The sequence below is a fragment of the Colobus angolensis genome, unplaced genomic scaffold (assembly GCF_000951035.1).
Source record: "Colobus angolensis palliatus isolate OR3802 unplaced genomic scaffold, Cang.pa_1.0 Scaffold69, whole genome shotgun sequence".
NCBI lineage: Eukaryota > Metazoa > Chordata > Mammalia > Primates > Cercopithecidae > Colobus > Colobus angolensis.
This window is the reverse complement of record NW_012120598.1, coordinates 4237363-4253744: the sequence shown is the minus strand read 5'-3', so window position 1 is coordinate 4253744 and position 16382 is coordinate 4237363.

The window sequence follows — 16382 nt, the reverse complement described above, 5'->3', positions numbered from 1 at the left end:
TAATGTAATCTGCTAGCATGTGTTTTGTAGACTGTTTAATGACTGGATGTCTTCCTCCAACTTTTGAAGTACAAAACTAGTGTTTTTTTTTACTTGTGCACTGTTTTAAAGTCTATTAAAATTGTCATTTGACTTTGTTTCTGTTAAAATATGCTTTCTGAATACAAAGTTATTATTACATTGTCTGATATCAGAATGCATAATTCTTCGGATGAGTACATAAATTATACATTTCTGTAGATTGATCAATTAAATATTAATTTTTAGTAATATAATAACTGTAATATTATAATGATGGTATTGTTAATAATAGTAATTGATGAGAGAATAAAAGATTTATATCTTGTATTGTTAAAGTTGCCACCCAAAATTAGTGTTAAACAGTTGCCCCACCCTGCTCCAACTGCTCAGAATTTCCATTCTTCGTCCAGTGGGATTTTGTAAACTCCATAGAGACTCTTCCATATTTTTTTCTACTTTTAAGTTGTTGTTTATTTCCTTAACACATCATATATGTTACTAGAGAATAAAGCAATTGTAAGTAATTAAGAGGATAAACTGTTTCTTGGTTATTAGAATAGCATGGTATGTAATATCCTGGGGCCAAGAGACTCATCTCTATTTAAAATAATGTATTGTGAACATTCAGTATTATATATTATAGAAAAATAAATCCCTGAGGAATAAATAATTTGCTTTTAACATTAAAAAGTTTTATCTTCCTAATTTAAAAAGTTGATACTAAAAAGCCAGAACTCAGATTGTTTCCCCTTCTAGTTTTTTTTTTTTTTGTTATTGTTTTCTTCTGTTGTTTTAGTGGAGAGAAAGAGAGAAATTGCCTACTACTGATTTAAGCATATGGCCTTATCGTGGGAGCAGTCCCAAGGTTTTGACAAAAAGTGTAAAACATTAAAAATAGGACTTCATGTGCTACTTTTTGGGGCTTGGCTAGAGGACAGGACAATTACACAGTGGTTTTATGAGCCCCCCGATGTATAATATTTATCTTTATTTGCTCTTCATTTATATTTAGTGCATGTTGTAAAACTGTGTAAGGCTATGAAGTAACTTTAGAAGTTATAATGGGCAATAGCTCTTAATGGAGACTTTTTTTTTTTTTTTTTACAGATTCACTTTGAAGAGTATTAAAGACACCTTCACCTGAATAAAGCAGACTGTACGTATCATAGGCTTAATTCATACATGTCATAAAATCTTTCCATGTGCTTGCAGAAATAACACAAAGATCGATAACCAGAAGGAAGCCAGAGGGATGAAAATACATGGTAGATTAAGATTGTTTTGCACAAGAGAAAGAATATTTAAAGCTTGCTGACAGATTAATATGGTCTGCTTTGCATTTTGTCTGCTGTATTACAAAAGAGTCGCATCTATTCTCAGAATTATAATCAAAGCCACTGAAGGAGAAAAGTAGGCATTTAGAAAAATGAACCTCCTGGATGACTAAGGACCTTCAGCAAAGTAGTAGATTCTCAATAGCATGTTATCACTCTTTACTTTACAAAGACCTCATCTTCAAGTTTTGTTGGACAACTAGATGTGTAGCCTGTGAAGTTCTGATAAATAATGATGATACATGATGATACCGATTTCTTTAATTCTTGCCTTTAAAAGATGTTGCAAGATAAAACAATGCAATAACTGGTTCTTGATATATTTGGCATTTAAAAAGTACACAGTGGAAATCACTCTAGACATTTAAAAGTAACATTGAGCTTATGAATATTTGCATATGAAAAGTGAAAAGAAAAGGATCATCTTAAGTGTAATAGTTCCCCATTGTTAGCGTGAGTTAGGACAGTTGGTCTGGATGGCCTTGTGAGTATCTCCTGCCTTCATCAGAGCTCCACCTGTTCTTCCCAGAGTTTTGCAAGAGATATCAAGAGATATGAGAAAACATTTCCAAGATAAGGCAGAATCTTTCTTTGGTCAAGGACATGGAGATTGGGCAGGCTGAGTTTAGCAACTCAAGTTTAGTGATCAATGGCAAATAACATCAGGCCTCCATGTTAAGAAGTAATTGTGAATTTGAGATGCCAGAGAGCTCATGCTTGGTTAAAGGAGCAACTATTGCTCAATTCCAATGTATGATTTTCAATCAATTTCCAAGAATTTCCTTGTGTTTAGGTTCTAAACAGTCTGCTGTTAAAACCATGGGTACACGTTGGATGTTATGGTAATACAAAGGAAATGGTTAGACAATACACCTGTTTATGGAAGTTCCTGTGGTCCACCTACAAAAGACAAGTTAACAATCACAGTGGCTGCTGTTTTCAATCCTGGGCTGTTGTGTGCTGCAGCATTTTCACCCTGGCCATTCAACACAGTTCATGGACGTCATGTCTTTCCACTGATACTTTTTCAAAGATAGCTGTTATATAACCAAATCCTCATTCCATTTATAATGAGGTCCTATAAATGAATTACCTGAAACAATATGTTTGTCTGTTATCTTTCACTGTTTCTACTTCACATTAATTTTTAGCTATAAAATTGGTAAACTGATGCTTACTACTATCTCTTTCCCTCTTTTACTCCTTGGTTTTCAAATTTTATTTCAATGTCAGAGAATTTCCTTTACTAGGAACAATGTATTACAACACAATATTTTAAAATAAACTACTTAAATTTGGATGCCAATAATAATAATACAACTCAATGGAACTTGAGTTGTTAAACTCAGCCTTCCTGCAGTTTGATAATTGTATTTTAGAGCTACCTCACCATGACTTCCTTGCAACTTTTTTCTGTATAGACAAAGTTAAAGCTGAATTCAGGAAGTTCCAGGGGGCTTTATACTTGCTGTTAATAATGTTATTGCTTTATTGATCAACTGTGTGGGTAGCATAGGCATAATTTTTAGTACACTTAACCCGTCGTCAAAGTCAAGATCATAAAGCCTTCCAGCAACATCATAACCTTGGTTTTAAAATATCCCTTTTGAAAACATTCATTGAAATAGCACCTACTGTGAGTCAGGTAACAGTAAGAGTTGTAAAGAATAATATGCATTCTCCACCTTCACAGCCTAGTGAAGGTGATGGTGGATACAATTTAAATGCAGTCAGAAAGTAAAGATCATGTAATATAACATATTTTGTACATTGACAGTACATTGACAAATGATTTTATACTTTGAACAAACTCATTTCAATGTTTTAGTTTCTAACTATGTGACAATTTCAAACAACTGAGTATTTTCTCTTAACAATCAAATTTCTAATGTCTTATGTACTGTCAATGTGAAATTCATAATACTGACTCCACTTATTCCCCGTGCTGGAATGCTTATGTATTGAATAGTATTTAGATTTGACAATTACATTGGTAATTGTCTTGATTCCAAGGAAAGCATAGAAACATTTTTTAAAATGTAAGATAAAAAATTCAGGAGATAAATGTAATCATTCCTTATGTTTTTACAGTTATTGTCTTTCACTGGCTCTGAAGTGAGTTGTAACAAGCATTCTTTACTCCTGGTCTTGATACCAGTTCTGGCTAGGATGAGGAGGAAATTAGGAGTTTTATTTAACAGTTTCTCTAGGAAGCAGAATGTCATTATAACAGATACTGTCCTGGCAATCTTTTATCTTGAGCAACCCGTGCATACCTGTGTTGAGGTAGCCCAGATCATGGGGTTGGCTTTGTGCCACTCCCATGTGGCTTTGCCCCACTCTGTCTTCGGCACTCCAGTGTCCTGTAGTGCCAGAAACCCAATCCTGAATTCTAATCTGTGGGACTAAGACCCTGATGATTTCCTCATGGTGCATGTTATCCTTCCCATATGACCAGTAACCTGTTACCCCTCTCTGAGAATCATCAGGAGCCAGTCTTGTCATGTATCCTCCTCTTGGCCCATGCCATCTCTTTTTCTTCTTTTTCTTTTTTGAGACAAAGTCTTGCTCTGTTGCCCAAGCTGGAGTGCAGTGGTATGATCACGGCTCTCTGCAACCTTCACATCCCAGATTCAGAGAATCCTTCCACCTGAGTCTCCCACGTAGCTGGGACTACAGGTGCATGCCACCACACCTGGCTAATTTTTGTATTTTTTGTAGAGCTGGGGTTTCATCATGTTGCCCAGGCTGGTCTTGAACTTGATCAGCCTGCCTTGTCCTCCCAGAGCATCTCATCTTTTGGATTGGACCTTCTTGAGTAGTTGGACCTATGTGAACCGGGCTGACTACTCTATCTGACTTTGAAAAAGAAAATTCATTAATTGCCGGGCGCGGTGGCTCACGCCTGTAATCCCAGCACTTTGGGAGGCCGAGGCGGGCGGATCACAAGGTCAGGAGATCGAGACCACGGTGAAACCCCGTCGCTACTAAAAATACAAAAAAAAAAAAAGCCGGGCGCCGTGGCGGGCGCCTGTAGTCCCAGCTACTCGGGAGGCTGAGGCAGGAGAATGGCGGGAACCCGGGAGGCGGAGCTTGCAGTGAGCCGAGATAGCGCCACTGCACTCCAGCCTGGGCGACAGAGTGAGACTCCGTCTCAAAAAAAAAAAAAAAGAAAAGAAAATTCATTAATTTGTTGGCTACTCCAACAACAGGATTGAGTATCCAGTACTCTTTAATGTGGACTTCTCCCTTCTCTGGGTGATAGTGAGGTCATCGTGTTCTGTGTTGTAACCTGTCTGAGAGTCAACAATATTTGCACAAAAGTCCGCAGTGTTTTAGAGCTTTTTAGAACAGAATTAGAATCCCTGAACTGCCAGTTGAGTGGAGCTCCCCGGACATCATGCAGTCTTACTGCCACGGGATCGTATTAAGGAAATTAGCAAAATTTCAAGGTCAAAATCATTTGGCAAGGAATTCTTTTCCCTTGCTTACATCTAATTGGTCTCTAGCCATGAGATATGCTCATATAGAATTCACTTCAGATTTTAAAAGTATGGAGTATGTGAGTTCTGGTTTTAACTGCTTCCTTGGCAATTAAATGTCTCTATTGGGAAAATATAAAGTTATACACATACTTACTGCAGGTATCATCATTTTGGAACTTGTCAATATTGTGTTCACTGTAATGATCACAGTTGAACTCACATTTCTTATTTGTGTTTTGTTACCTTTTCACACAACTTTTTGTCTCATAAAAAGGTGGTTGTTGAAAATTTTGAAGCATGACTTGAAAGTTTTACAAATTATTATTATGACTTTAACTGAGAAGGAAAAAAGTGGAAAATATTTAAAAATTAGGAAACCCATGGCTTTAAATTAAAATTTTGGGATTCTCATCCCTATAGCACTGCTCTTGACTAATCTAAATACCTATAATAATACTGGGTTTAAATGTGAGCCCTTCTCTGGTGTACAGGGGGAACTGATTAGTGTGATTAACTAGAGGCATTTTCTTTGAATTTTATGCCTGGCTCCAATATAGATTTTATTGGATCCTCTTCCTAAGCCACCATCCATTGTGTTAGAAACATGTATCACTTACTATAACTAGGCAGCTGTGGAATGAAGTATAGAGTCAACTCTGTTTTTCATTCTGTTGAGGAAAAAAAATCATTTTTAAACCTCTTATTTCACATTCTTATAACTTTTGGGGAAAACCATTCTACACCCCGTGGAAATTCTAGTTTCTCAGTTTCATTTTCAGACCTGGGTGATCCTCTCTTCTGACACACATATAATTATGTTCTACATTCTGAGGATTCATTGAGTGTACTGCCAACTGGTCTTTAAAATGCATTCTTCAAATCCTGCTTTTGCTTGAATAATGTCATCTCTATCTTCATCATATGTTAATGACTGGAATATTAAAAGAAATTTGCCTGAGAAGTAAGTTATATTTAAAAGCTATTTGATGCTATATATATGATATTACCTGGTGACATGGCTTGGCTCTGTGTCCCCACCAAAATCTCATCTTGTAGCTCCCTAATTCCCATGTGCTGTGGGAGGAACCCGGTGGGAGATGATTGAATTATGGGGGCGGGTCTTTCCCGTGCTGTTCTCATGATAGTGAATGGGTCTTATGAGATCTGGTGGTTTTAAAAACAGAGTTGCCCTGCACAAGCTCTTTTTTGCCTGCTGCTATCCATGTAAGATGTTACTTGCTCCTCCTTGCCTTCTGCAATGATTGCGAGGCCTTCTCAGCCATGTGGAACTGTAAGTCCAATAATCCTCTTTCTTCTGTAAATTGCCCAGTCTCAAGTATGTCTTTATTAGCAGTGTGAAAATGGACTACTATACCTGGCATTTTTAAAAAGTACTATATTTATTGCATATAAGTAAAAATTTATAAAACTAACTATGTTAGTAAGGATAGAATAGGTTAGTCTTCTATGAAAAATAGCTGTGAAATGTGGTTTAAGACATACAGTGAAGGTTAAAGACAAAAACATATTTATGTAATGATCACATAAATTCTGTTAAGGCTCAGGGAGCTTTTCAGAGTAGCTCCTCTCTCTATGTGATGACCTCTCTCTCTGTGATGAGAGGTCACTTGCTTCTTGTGGTATTTCCATTTCAACACATGGTTTCTACAGTTGCCTTTGATAGAGAAGATAGGTTCTTGAATGTCTCAGCCTGGAGCTGACCTGCATTACTTCTACTTAGTTTTCACTGTCTAGAACCAGGTTTCTCAACTATGGCTGGGGTGAATAATTTGTTTTGGGGGACTCTCCTTGCACTGCAGGATGCATGCCAGCGTCCCTGGTGTCTACACACCAGATACCAGAGATGTCCCCTCTGGCTATGATAACCAAAGATACCTCTAGAGGTTGGGGTGGGGGTGGCAGTGAGTGGAAAAATTGCTTTTGGTTGAAAACCAATGAAGCAGAGGTAGTCATTTAGCTCTAATCGCAAGGTTGTTTTGGGAAGAATGGTCTTCTTGTGTTTACAGGACAGTGAGGAAAATCAGACATGGATATGCACTAGTAGACTGCAACATATTAGCTAATGGAAATACAGACTTTTCATCATTTCACTATGTATCTAAACATATGAAAAATGTTACTGTGTTTCAATTTTAACATAAAACAAAACAAATAATACTGCATGTCCAAAGTAAATTTAACAGTTCTGAGCAATGACTTAAATTTTATTAAGTTGTAGAAAGAAACATTTGTGGTAAAAATATATTAAAAGAATTATTTAAAGAAGTTGAAATAATAATTATTGTATTTCACTATAGGAGGCTTAGGAAAAACACTAGCAAATAATGTAAATATGAGCATTAGAAAGAGCAAACTAGTGTGACTATAAAACCTTGTTTAGCATCTCTGAACATATGTTTAATATTGAATACAATTTGTTATTAGTCATTAAAACAACCTCTTCTGGGATAGCCTAGTTCAGTGTATACTTGTTTGCACATGTTGACCTTGGTAATATGCTTTGTAAATGTGTTGCCAAGTTGTATTTATTAGTCACAGACTAACGAATATATATTAGTCACAGGATAATTAGAATGCTTTCAGTTATAAGGCTAGAAACCTAGTGGAACCATCTTCTGGCAGACACACACACACAGAGAGGGAGAGAGAGAAAGAGAGAAAGAAAGGAATTTTTCAGAAAGAGCTTTTGTTTTACAATAAAAAAGCTTTGTTTATTGTTCATGTTACATTCTGGCTGTAGCTGTTCTCCACATATCTTCTCATTCTGGGGCACAGTTTGAAGGAGCAGCCCCTGTCTTAGACTTGTGCAAGAGGAAAAAAATAATCATAGAACAAGCTGATGGATCTTATGGTCTCTACTTGGACATATCATATATTCCTTCTGCCCATATTCAATCAATTAAAGCAAACCATATGGCCACGCATGCTGTCTGTCAATGGGTGAGGGAAGTATCTCCTTCCACAGGGAGGTGCTGCCGGTGCCATGACCATAGGAGGGTTATAGGTCCCCTTACACAGAGGACAAGAGATCATTGTGAACAATAATATCATCCATCACAGATGTTGAGATGGCTCACTGAAGACAGGGACAGAACTAAAACTGGGCACAATTGCAGTCATCTCTGCTTCTCTTTGTTTTAGCTACATTCTTTCCAGCTGTGAAGAGGAAGTCAACAGCAGTCCTAGATTTATACTTCCCCATTAGCAAAATAATTAATTAATTAATTAATTTAATTAAAATGAAATGACTTCTCTTTGCTTTACAATAACATGACAGACCATTCCCATGTGTCTAAGAGTAGTGTGGCTAAAAGTACAGGAATGAGATTTCATCTGGCCTATAGTCATGTCTTGACTGGATGAGAAACATTTCTCTAAAGGGGAATATTTCCCTAAAGGAGGGCAGGGGTACAGGTACTGGGAAGCCCAGAAGCTGTGTAAAGGGGTGACTTCACCGAAATGCAGTAGGACAGAATATAAACAGACAATATAAAAACGTGAGTTTTTTCATCTTTCTTTAAGTTTGTACTTCCCTATTTCCATAGTTATACAGCAAGTTTTGTCATAATCAAAGGGTAAAATTTGCAGAACTCAAAAATCAGTTTTGGGGAAAAATGGTTCCCCACATGTTCCTTGTAAACCTATGAATAGGGATCCAGAACAGTAGCAGCTTGTTACTGCATTAAAGTTGTAATATTGTTAACTTGGCAAAGAAGAGAACTTTAAGTTGCTTTACTCTTGCTTCCAACTACTATTGATTTTTTTTCAAAAACCCTTTGGTGTACTGAGATTTTTTTAATGTAGAGAGTTGAAAAAGGATCAGTGAACCAACAATTATATATTGTAGCCATTTGTAGGTATGTCAGAGATAGAAAGAAGCTCAAATTATAGTAATTGACTTCCTAGAGCACACTTGGTAATGTCTGGAGATATTCTGGGTTTTCAGAATCAGAAGGGAGAATGCGATTGCTATCTAGTGGGTAGTCTCATAGATGCACATCCTACATTATACAGGATGGCCCCTCATAACAAAGAGTGGTCTGTCCCCAAAATGTTGATAGTATCCAGGTTGAGAAATCCTGCATTAGGGAGTTCTGTTGAGATCAGGAAGCTCTGGACTAGAGTAAAATGAAAATTAAAAAGGATATAGATACCAGAAATGAACCCATGGGGGTGTGTGCCTGATTGGGTAGAGCCCATAAAAGACTTATCCTGAAATTTTCCCCTCATCTTTTTTTTTTTTTTTTTGCATTTCAATTTCAGTCCATAATTGGCCATGCTTTATTTAATTGATTGAATCCTAAGAACACTATTAGAATTAGAAGGAATCTTAGAGATAATCTAGATCTTGGGCAAGGAAAAGTAAAAATGTCTTCAATGACCAGACTAGTAACCAAATATATGATATGGTAAAGTTAAAGAGAGACTCTGTCAACTGAGAGGGCCTCAGATAAACAATATTCTGGCAGCAGTAAACATACCTGCTACCCAGATCTTGATTTCCAATACTATTTTCCAATAAAAGGAACAAGGGCTCTTGGAGAAATGCCTGATTCTAGGACTGGGGCAGAACATATGAAATAAGTATCAATCTGGAGCATCTTAAGGTGCTGGAAGTCAAAAAGTCCTTAACAAACAAACCAACCTACATTGATAGGGTATGTCAAAGGAGAATAAGAGACAACAGAAAGAGCTGCAAATAGCAAGAGCTACAACAATTCGAGCACTAAAATAAAGCAGTATTGGATTATAACCCAAAGTATAAAATAAATGTCCGGGAGTCTATACTGATATAAATACGTGATTTTATAAATTACTAAATAAGGAAGAAGAGACAACTCTCCTATACAGAAGAATTTCAAATATAACTCCCCACATCTTACGTGTGAGCTGCACAGAATTATTTCTTTCTAATGTGCATAGTGTGGAAAGATGAGGGAGAAAGTAACTTTACAGTGGAACATCCTGACTACATTAGCCAGATGATCAAGGTCAGCATCAAAGGTCATAAATCATGTGGGTAGTATATACCCTTGATATGATGTGATGAAACTGTTACTTCCTCTGCATACCCCTCAACTCTAGTCTACTTATGGGAAAAATTTCAGATAAATTCCAATACATGAGCATCCTACAAAGTACTTTGCCAATACTACTCAAAACTGTCAAGGTCATCGAAAACAAGGAAATGTCTGGGAAACTGGCACAGCTCTGAGGAGCCTAAGGAGACCTGATGACTAAATGTAATGGCGTATCATGGATAAGATCCTGGAACAGAAAAAGGATATTAGGTAACAAATGGGGAAATCCAAATAAACTATAAACTTCAGTTAATAACAATGTATAAATACTAGGTTGTTACTTGTAACCAATGTAGGAAGCTGCTTGTATTAGTCTGTTTTCATGCTTCTAATAAAGACATACCAGAGACTGGGCAATTTACAAAAGAAAGAGGTTTAATTGAATTAAAGTTCCATGTGGCTAAGGAAGCCTCACAATCATGGCGGAAGGCAAGGAGAAGCAAGTCACATCTTACATGGATGGCAGCAGGCAAAGAGAGAATGGGGAAGATGCAAAAGCCCCTGAAAAAATCCATCAGATCTCATGAGACTTATTTACTACCATGAGAACAGTATGGGGTTTGGATGGGGACACAGAGCCAAACCATATCACCACTATAAGACAATAATCATAGGGGAAACTGTGTGCAGGGGATATACGGGAAGTCTGTCCTATTTGATCATTTTTTCTTTAAAACTATTCAAACATTGTCTATTAATTAAAACCAATTAAAGGGAGGGGTGGGACCTATGAGATCCTAGAAAATGAATGCCCTGACTGTTTAACATTTTGCAGGTTGATTAAAAACAATGGAATTGACTTGCAATGAAAATCAATCCATAGATGCCCAATTTGTAATCTGTAAGCTAGTTGATCTCCTTTATTTTGCAGATGATAGGACAAGAGCCTCATCATTAGTAAAGGGTTTACAGAAGCTGCACCATGATCAATTGCAAAAATCAGCCAACTGAACTTCCTGGGTGGCACTCTCTTCTCTAAGTAGCCTCTGCTGTGGGTGTGCTGCTTTGCTTGAAAAGGGTGCAGCTATTAGTGACCAGAACAGTTACTTTTTGATCTTCATGTTTAGCTATGTTTGACTAGACTGACACTGAAGCTTATTATACAAAACAAAAATGAGAAAACAGAATTCTACACACAGCAATGTTCTTAGAAGAGCAATTTTAACAATTGTCAAGTATTTTTAAGAAACAAAGGAATAGTACTTCTATAACTTGTCATGAATTTTGCAGCAGCTAAAGTTGGTGGAGCAGTAAGCTTACTTTTTTTTTTTTTTTTTTTTACAATGGTGATGAGATTAGGATAAGTGAGAATTCTGGGGATTTAAAAAAATCTGGTATTGTTTGAATAATACAAGATAAACTATTTAAGTAGGAGTCATAAAATGCAGACTAACTCCTAACTTAGCCAGGCTATCACCTTTATGACTTTGGATATGAGCAGAGCCTAAGAAGTGAGAAAAATGATGCCAGTATAAATACTCTTATCTTGAATACCCTTATGTGGTTGAATACTCAGGTTATTAATGCACTTTAGATGAATTGATAGTCTTATAAATGCACAATGAGTATAGTATATAAACATAAAATATATTCTTTAGTGTTATTCATCTTTTAACATGGGAATATTCCATATTAATCATCAGTTTGAAAATTGACTCTTTCAGTTTGAAAAATTGGTTCTAGTTTTATAGATTTTTCCAAAGTTAATTATTTATTTCTTTTTAATAGCATAGTTAATGGAAAGAAAATGTGATTTTTTTTCATCATCAAATCAAACATTTGGAATTTCCCAGACTGGTCTAAGTTCCCATTTTCTTTCTCTTGCATTAAAATGGGTGGTAGTTTTAGGAACACTTGTTATGGATTATCTCACTTAATCCTTAATACAAACCTCAGAGGAGGAACCATTATTTTCCTACTTTAAATATGTGGACACTGTGTGAATGGCTGTCTGACTCCAAGTAAGATCATGTATTTACCCTCTATGTTCTATTGACATATACTACAGCTGTTTACAAAAATTAAAAGCTGATTATATCATATTTACTTCAAACCCTGCAACAGTTTCCCAGTTCTATTAGGATCAGGACTCAGGGAAATCTTCTGTGAACTCCCTGGTGCCCATCAACAGGCCCAAGAGGAGACTGGAAGGCCTTGATTTATGGCCTTGCTGTTCTTTTTACTTTATAAAATTGGTCATGCATTCAATTTTATATTTGATTATTTGTGTAATATCTTTTATCACATAGCCTGTAAATTCTCTCAGGACAGGACCGTATAATTAATTGTTGCCTCCCTGGTACCTAGAACACTCTCTGGGACATAGTGGACCATGAAGAACAGTCATTGAATGAATGAATGGGAAAGGGTAATTTATTTACATGTGACAATATAGCATTTAAATGGCATAGTTTAGACCCTTACCCTGCCTGTAGTCCATGCAAGATACTGACATATAGTAAGTTACCCTGTTACTTTAGTAATAAGTGTCCTTGGATAGAGCTCTGGATTGTTCTAAACTGAAGTCTATTCTTCAGTCAATGACATGATAGTGGAGTGTATGTGTGTCAAAGTTTATTGACTATTAAATTATGGCAATTTGAAGTGTGTGTGTGCTTTCTTAGAAATTCTGTTTGCCTTATTTTGTAAAACAATAGAGTGTAGTTGATGATAATAAGAGGAATAAAAACTGATCATGTCTGCTAGTTGTGTGCAGGGGTTGGCAGGAGGAAAGTTCAGAAAAAATTAATCTCCTTCCTTGGTAAAGTACATGTAGTGGGTTGGATAGTTGTGTAGTATAGTCTCCAAAATTCACATCTACCCATAACCTCAGAATGTGAACTTATTTAGGAATAGCATCTTTGTTGATGTAATAATTAAGATGAGGTCATATCAGATTATGGTTGGCCATAATTCCAATGACTAATGTCCTTATAAGAAGAGGTCAAAACACAGAGACACACACAGGGAAGACGGCCATGTGATCATGGAGGCAGAGATTGAAGTGATGCAGCCATCAGCCAAGGAACAACAAGGACTGCCAGTGGCCACCAAAGGCTATGAGAGAGGCAGAGAATAGATTCTTGAGAAGGGACCAGCCTTGCTGACACCTTGACTTTGGATGTCTAACCTCTAGAAGTGTGAGAGAACAAATTTCTGTTTTATAACATCCAGTTTATGATGGCTTAAACATCAGAAATTTGTTATGGCAGCCGTAATTCCAAGAATTCTCTACTAGGAAGCTAATATAGTATGTTTGATCTCCCATAATTTAGAAACATCATTATCTATAGCCTGAGTAGAAGGCCCCCACATCCCAGCCACAGGACGTGATGTCCACTCCTCTCTTGCTTTACCCCACTGCACGCTCTCACTGCATCCCCACCTGAAACCAGAGTTCTCCTTTTCCATCTGCAGAACCAGTCGACGCTGGGCAGGAATCGCCATGGACCTTCTGCACAAGCCCAAGGATGCAGAATTTGCACGATATGAACGAAGGACCCGGGCGATTGAATTTCAGTATTTATCAGAGAATGGTGAAGTTTTTCGGTGAAGGGGACAGGATGTAAAGAGGTTTAAGAGAAAGGACTGCAAGGAGTGAGTGGGAGAAGAGAGTCAGGGGACAGAGGGCTCTTCAAAGGTATCCTTTTAGGGCCTACACTTGAAGACTTACTAATGTTTTGGCACATGGGTATGATATCAGATACCCACCCTCCCCTTTTCAGTTTTGGAACCAATTCTTGAAATTAAAACCTCTTATGTGGTTGGCGCAGGGTTGGGGAAAGGCAGATGAGGGGTATTCTGTAGAGGCAGGAGGTTAACCACCTTCTCACTCCTGGCAGCTATCCAGTGGGAAATAGCAATTCTTCAGGTTTAAACAATGGTAGAAGGTGGATCTACCATGATTGATAATAACCCACATGAAGAAAAAGTGTGGTCAAGGCCACAGATTTTCTCTCCAGACTACATGTCTCAGGTGATGCTCTGAGGGACAGAAAAGGGAGTATCTTCCCACGTGGGTTTTACTTTTGGCAAACACAAAACAACTTTCCAAAGCATATGAATATTACCTAGAGTCAAAGAAATCATTCTTACTTTAGAAAGACGTAGTTTAGCCAATAAAAGAAATGCAAATCAAAACCACAATGAGATATCATCTAACACCAGTCAGAATGGCTATTATTAAAAAGTCAAAAAATAACAGATACTAGTGAGGTTGTGGAGAAAAAGGAGCACACTGTTGGTGGGAGTGTAAATGAGTTCAGTCATTGTGGAAGAAAGAGTGGTGATTCCTCAAAGACCTCAAGACAGAAATACCATTTGACCAAGCGATCCCATCATTGGGTATACAGCCAAAGGAATATAAATCATTCTATTATAAAGATGCATTCACACATATGTTTGCTGCAGCGCTATTCACAATAGCAAAGACATGGAATTAACTTAAATGCCCATCAATGATAGACTGGATAAAGAAAATGTGGTACATCGGCACCATGGAATACTATGCAGCTATGTAAAAGAATGAGATCATGTCCTTTGCAGGGACACGGATGGAGCTGGAGGTCATTATCATTAGCAAACTAACACAGGAAAAGAAAACCAAATGTCGTGTTCTCACTTATAAGTGGGAGCTAAATGATGAGAACACATGGACACATAGAGGGAAACAACACACACTGGAACCTTTTGGAGGGTGGAGGGTGGGAGGAGTGAGAGGATCAGGAAAAATAACTGATGGGAACTAGGCTTAATACCTGGGGGATGAAAAAATCTGTGCAGTAAAAACTCCATGACACACATTTACCTATGTAACAAACCTGCTCATGTACTCCTGAACTTAAAATAAAAGTTAAAGTAAAAAATAAAATACAAAAATTTAACCCTAAGTTAATTCCAAGTCCACTCTACTAACTAATGACTGTTCCTAGAAATTACTTGTAGCACCTTCATGACCTGGAAATTGGATAAAATAATTTTTGTCAAAATTCGTATTACCTGGCACCTGGCACTTGTGGCCAGGACGGAGGGAATAGAGTTTTGCAAAGAAAAGAAAAGGTTCCCCTCCAGTAAGTTAAGTGAATTTTTTCAACCACTTATTGTTTTAACTATCCCATGGCTGATGGGAAAGACTGAAGAAATTTGTGCCTTACCCAAAGGGAAAGTCATGGCTGCCTTTTACAGCATCAGAACTTGATGGGATTTTTAATGTTTTCTCTATTACTGGTTGAAGCAGAGCCTGAGTGGGTGATGGAATAACTTATAAAATACAGGAATAAATCCATCTAGCCCAAGAAAATCACTGAAGAGCAAGATATAATCAGCGTGAATATTTCTGCCTCTAATAACTGCATAAGGAATTTATTGATTGAGAGAAGGCAGAGTACAATAAATATTTTCAAGAATATTTTCAAAAGATTTCATGAGATGATGATTTCGGATATTGCATATCTGCTTTGTCTGGATAGCTGACATCTCCCATTTTTCAAAAACTATGTATGGGTTGGTTTGTGCTAACCAATTCTCTTTTCACACCCATCCATTTGTCATGTACAGGTTTGTTTATCTTTGGATTTTCTAAGGATTGTGTTTACTCACTCTGGCTCCGTAATGCACTGTCCTTAACAAACAAAGTCTGCTACCGACTCAGCATGAGTGGCTTTTCCAGTGGTGGTAAAGGAAAGATGCTTAAATTAAAATCCATCGTTTCCAAGACAGCTATTTAGGGTTAAAGCTGTAGCCTTGAACCAAGCAAAAGGGGCATTTTTTATGCAAAAGTCAGACACTGAGCAATGAGTAGTGAGTTCTAGTCAACTGTTCTTTGATTTATTCATCCACTTATTTCCCATAATTATCAATTATGTTCTAGGTCAGTGGTTCTCAAACATGGTTGAAATTATAATTTCTTGTTAGTCTTAAAAGAAGATGAAACAGTGAGGTTTGGGTACCTCATTCCAGAGATCCTGATTTAATTGTTCTGAATTGAGTCTGGGCATCTGTCACTTTAGAAGCTCTCTTGTGTTTTCAGTATATAGCCAGGTTCAAGCATTATTGTTTTGTGTGCTGGATACAGTGGTGAAACATACAGATGGTGGTCTTGCTCACAAGAAACTTATGCTCTGGTGTGAAAATGAAGGACCATAGACAGATGAGTAAGGTGAATTCGTGTAACGCTAGGTTCCATGGAGAAAATAGAAACAGGTGAGAAGGATAGAAAGGAACAAAAGGGGGGGATACTTTTTAAAAAGAGGTTCATAGGAGAGATGAGGAATGAGCAGAAACTTTAATGTGTTTATTGTGCTCAAGAGAGGAGGAGCAGAGAAGAAACATTTTTGCTTTAGAAACAAATCAAAACATATACATTTCATCCATTTTAGTGATAAGAGCTTCATTATTCTTACAAAACTAAGTCTCAGGACTCTATGTTAATAGGTCAATGG